Raw genomic sequence first — 6,000 nt, 5'->3', positions numbered from 1 at the left:
GGTTTATGGCACTGCAGCCAGCAAATCACAGGGGCAGTTTTGTCTCTCATCAAATCACTAAAAAGCATGATGTTAGTTTTGTAAACCAGCCACTGGTCTTTAAAATGCAGGAAAAGTAATTCAAGTGCAGCAGCCGGGGCCATGGTGCAGTAAACAAAAGGCCTAGTGCACAAGCACATGACACAAGGCACTCAGTTCAGATACATGGTGCTCAGGTACAAAGCCTGTCACAGTTTCACACACTTGAAACCCCAGCCATGCAGAAGGTAGAAATGGACAGGTTCTTTAGACTCTTTGGCTATCCTGTCTAGTCCAATCTATGAGCTTCAGGTTCTAAACAAGATATGTAAAGCAATTGAAGCAGGATTCCCAATATCCTTCTTGGATATGGACTACACGTATATGCATGTACCTGTAGGCGAATGTTTCTCCAGTTCTGCTCAGCCCCAAGGTCTGGGCGAATCTCTCCCTCCCATGGTCCCACAGCCATATATAAAATAATCACTCAGAGGCTTAATATTAATTAATTGTGGCCTACTGTTCAAGCTTCTTGCTAGCTATCTCTTCTAACTTATCTCAACTCACTTTTATTAATCTGTATTGCCACATGTTTTGTGGCTCTACCTATGTGCCATTTCATGTTTTTTCTTGGACTATAAACTGGTATCTCCCCTCTGCCTTTCTTCCCTCACTGTCTCTGTTGGATTTTCCCACCTGGTTCCATCCTGCCCTGCCATAGGCCAATGCAGCTTTATTTATTATCCAAAGGGAGCCACATATATTCACAACATACAGAAAGACATCCCACAGATTGTATCACCATGTATACATACATCACACACACACACACACACACACACACACACACACACACACACACACACATACACACACAAAACATAAGGAAGAGTAAAATGTTGCCAAAGTGATGAACATTTTTTTTTTGGTGTAAGCTCTATTGTTTAAAGAAATTTCATACTCTTTCCCTATTAAACTTCAGAAAACTGGAGAGATACATAGGTGTTGAGGTAATTACCAGATCCTATGTGTGGCTATATTTCCTAGAAAATGCCAGCTTTCTTAGTGGAAGAAAATCTCAACAGTAATGCTATACTTCTAAAGTATTACAGACAAGGCCAACAAACACACAAACACACATATACAACTTAAAAAGACATGTAATCTGCAAAAGGGAAAAAATCATGTTAATCATTGTATCCAAAATGCCAAGGTGAGAGATCCTAGCATATAAGTATTTCTTACATTTAGATATTCAAAATAAAAGAAGATATGTTTACTTTTTCCTGAATTGTATCATCATTCTGTAGAAATTTCTTATATTTGACATATATTGATTTTTATAATTTTATACATTTAATTATACAATGTTATATTTGGTTTAATTATATTTTCATACACATACATCATGTAATTCACACTTGAGTTCTCTGTATTCCCAACACCACTAATTCAGACATTTTTGCTCTTTCCAAATATTCCTCCTTCTACTATCTTAAAATATGTGTATGTCCATTCCTCTCTCCCTGTCTCTCCTCCCCTCCTCATTCTGTGTGTGTATGTGTGTGTGTGTGTGTGTGTCTGTCTGTCTGTCTGTCTGTCTGTGTGTCTGTGATTAGGTTTATTCCTAGATATTTTTTCAGGCTATTGTAAATGGGTGAGTGTGCATGAGCTCTTTCTCAGCCTGTTTGTTGTTAATATTTAGAAAGGCTACTGATTTTTGTTTTATCCTGCCACGTTATTCAACTTGTTGATAGTTTGCAGAAGTATTCTAGTGGAATTTTGGCCTCTCATGTATAATGCAAATAGGGATAATTTGACTTTTTTTCCTATTTGTATCCTTTAATTTCCATCTCTTTACCTATTGCTGTAGCTAGTGCTTTGGGTACTGTATCACAAAGAATAGGGAATAGTGAATATCCCTGTCATGTTTCTGATTTTTAAATTTATTATTTGATTTTTTTGAGATTACAATGTAATTACATCGTTTTCATCTTTCTTTCCCTCCAACAAAACTGTTCCATATACCTCTTTTTCAAATTCATTTCTTTTTAAAAAGTAAAGGTTGTTGCATAAAAATGTCTTCCACAGTGAAGAACACACTATTCACCATCAGTTATCTAATACCAAATCATCAGTACTGAAAACATACATATAACTGACCAGGTTGCACTTGTGTACTAGGAATGTATGTGTGTGTGTGTGTGTGTGTGTGTGTGTGTGTGTGTGTGTACATACAAATAAATGCATTTTCCTGATTTTAATGGTGTTGCTTTGAGTCTTTCTACATTTCAGAGGATGTTAGCTGTAAGTTGGGGTGTCATATATTGTCTTTATTATGTCCCCTCCAATCCTATTCTCTTTAGGACTTTTATTATAAATTTATGTTGAATTGTTGTCACAGCCTTTTTTTTTTTTCTTATTTTGAGATGGATCATGTGGATTTATCTTTTAATTCTTATATGATTTATTGAATTAATTGACTTACATATGGTAGACAAATCATGCATCTTTGGGGAAGGCCAATTTGGTTGTTGTAGATGATAATTTTTTATGTGCCTGTATTTTGCAAATGTTTTATTGAAGATTTTTGCTTGTATGTTTATCATTGATATTGGTCTGTAGTTTATATTATGAATTCTGTATATCAGAGGCAAATCATGATAAATTTGTGTGAGTCTGGCTCATTTTACTTACCATTTCTATGTGTTGACATGTAGTTCTATTTTACATTTTGTGTAAGCCTCTGTACTGAAGACATATTCATATACTCTTGAATATATACTCAATGACAGTTTGCACTTACATATATAAGATAACCTTATCCATCATTAAGTCTTAAATTTTTGAAGAAATAACTGTGTTTTAAAGTAAGTTCTTAGTTCCAATAATTTTCAAAGGATAGACATTATCAACAATTTTAATTTGTGAATTTATTTTAAATTTGGTAGTCACTAGACTAGCTGGATTATAAGTATTATGTTATTAATTCTTTGGGATTTAATACAATGTATTTTGGTCACATTCGCTCCCTCTTCCTCAACTCTTTCCATATCCATCCCACTTCCTTCCTTCATCTCTCTTTCTCTCCCTCCTTCTGTCTATTTTTCCTTCCCTCCCTTCCTCCTCTGACCGTCCTTCTCCCTCCACTTTTAAACCCTCGAGTACAATTTATACTGCCTAAATACTCATAGATGTGAGACCTGCCCAGGAGCATGGTGCTTTGGAGATAAAGAATATTTACTCTTCCTGTCCCAGGAACCCTCAGTGGCCAGGAGCCATGCGGGGAGAGGGAGAATCATTTTTCTTTAATACACGAATGATGAATATTGGTGAATAATGTGTAGATCCAAATAATCATGTAATTATACACTAAATTTGAGGGTTCATTTTTAACATACATAAGTTTTTGGATGTAATATTGTTATTGGAGAGAACATGTCTATATTACACTAGTATTAAAAATGAAAGGTTTTACTTGATAAGAACAGCTTTAATGACCAAATTTGTGCTTTCAGATGATAATTTTAAATCTTATATTTGTTGTTATAACATTAAAGCAAAGTTCAACCTTATGTAAGAAATGCAGCATGGTATACATTTGGTTTCATATCCACCACTCAATAAATTTGAAGACATGAGAATTTATTGATTATTTGTAATATTCTCTGCTTTCATATTTATCATTCTAAAATCCTCAATGATACCAAATTTGCAGTACTCTGTGCTGGTCTATTCCGTGTGTGTGTGTGTGTGTGTGTGTGTGTGTGTGTGTGTGTGTGTGTGTGTATTACTTCTTTAATTTTTTCACATTGTCATCTAGAAGAGCCTTATTACCAGTTCCTCAAGGTTGCCTTTCCTGGGAGAGATGTGCAGATTGTTTCACCCCCAGAGAAAAATGACAGAAGCTAAAGACAGTTAAAAGAGTTACCTGATACTAGCTGAAAGTATGTTAAGAATTAATATAACTCCTCAGGGTGACAGAAATGTTTAAGGCCCACTAGCATGAGAACTACTTGCAAAAATAATTTGCTTCTTTTCTTGTTCTTTTAATATATGTAAATCATAAGTTCTTCTGTGCCTTCAGCATCTCAGCATTAATCAGTTTCCCTCAAACAATCATCTATAGGACACAGGTGGAGACATGCCATGAGAAGCCTGAGGTTTGGGGCAAACATTTCCTTCCTTAACCTTGAACAAATTATTTCTTCAATTTTAAACCATAAGATAGCTGTATCTGCCACCCAACCCTTGTGGTGTTGTAAGATGAGAGAACTTTGAATATCCCTTTTGTGAGCCAATGAACAAGAGATATATTAGGAGAGCTAGTATTTAAATTACTTCTTTTCCTCTGCCTCATCCACATGCATGTGATGGAACTGATGAGACAGTAGAGAGAATGGAGCAATGGAAGATACTTCAGCTACTAAGAATATAATGGTGTCCTGTTCAGCATGGGCAACTGGTTGATTTAGCAAAGATGGAAATCAAGACTTCAGATAAAAGGCATTACAGGTGAGCCCTTGGCTTGTCATTTCTTTAGAGTTATGACAAGACAGCCATATAAAATACAGAATTACTAGTTTTCAGTATAGTGTAGAGTGTGATGAGTACTCATTATCACTTTTATACTTAATCAAATCTCAAAAGTTGTTAAAAGTCATAATACAAAGTACAACACAATAGCAAACAAGAATATGAAACTTCTATTTGCACTGCTAAAATGAATCTATATAAAGCAAACAATAACAGGAAGAAATAAAAATATAAACTTCAGTGAAATAAAAATTACATACATATTAAATATAGACATTTATAAATAATTGCCTAAAAATAGGCTTAATTCACAGAAATCACACTATATATAATTTTCCCTCAGTTTTATTATTAAACAGTGAGAAATTTCAAGAATCTTACATCAGAGAGATGCTCATAAATCCACTATAATAGCACATGGGTTAGACCATCATTTCAAAAACCATAATTTTCATTCCTAGAATAGGCACAATGCTCATTTCATTAGATAAGGAGCCTAAAGATATTTAAAATTCAAGCAGTTTAATATTTAATATAAAATACAATCACTGCATCAACTTCAAACATTTCAGATTTTGTTGTTTCTAACATGTATAGACAAAATTTACTTGTTTTTGTAAGTCTTTTTCAGGCTCTTTTCTCCCTTTACAAGTATAGGCTGAATTATTTTCTCCTCATTATTAACATATGTCTGATTTTTGGTATTAGTTTATTCAAAACATTTTAAATACATTGGGAAAAAGACTTAAAAACATAAGAAAACAGAAAATATTGACAATAACTGTGATTTCTAGCAAGGAAAACTAGGTTCTTATCACATTCCACAGAACTTTTCTCTATCTAAATAAATTTATGATGAAAACCTTCTGTGACCTCTCCCACTTTAAAAATTTTTTTTATTCAAATGATTTTTAAACACTTGGACTTTTTTTTAAATCTTGCAGAATATTTTTTGGTGAATGAATTTGTAAGTGTATTTGTTGGGTATATAGTTGTGAGTGTTGGGTACTTAAGAATTCATATGTATTTTATATAACCAAATCAGATTCTCTGTAATTACTAGCAGAGAACAAAAAGGGCATGTTAAGACATGTCTACTGGTGCAACATTGGCATGAACCTCATGGGAGAAACTAACCACTTTCTGACTGTGTTTAAGTCCTGTTCTACAAGAAGAAATCCATACTTAGCACAATTTTTACACTAAGAACCTGTAACAAGACAAGTCATAGGACATTAGATTTAAATGTACTACTATTATTCTACTAAATGAATATAATATTGAACTGACATCCAGTGACTTACTATTATAAACATAGATTAATGCATTACTGAATTTTTATTGAGAAAATTCTCTTTACAGTGGATGGTAATTAACATGGAGACACACAACTTTCAAAGATATAGAGTATAAGAACATGTAGAACTCAAGCCTTAGGGATTATTA

The sequence above is a fragment of the Onychomys torridus genome, chromosome 7, assembly GCF_903995425.1.
Source record: "Onychomys torridus chromosome 7, mOncTor1.1, whole genome shotgun sequence".
Taxonomy (NCBI): domain Eukaryota; kingdom Metazoa; phylum Chordata; class Mammalia; order Rodentia; family Cricetidae; genus Onychomys; species Onychomys torridus.
The sequence above is the reverse complement of the archived record's forward strand: the minus strand, read 5'-3'. Positions refer to the sequence as shown.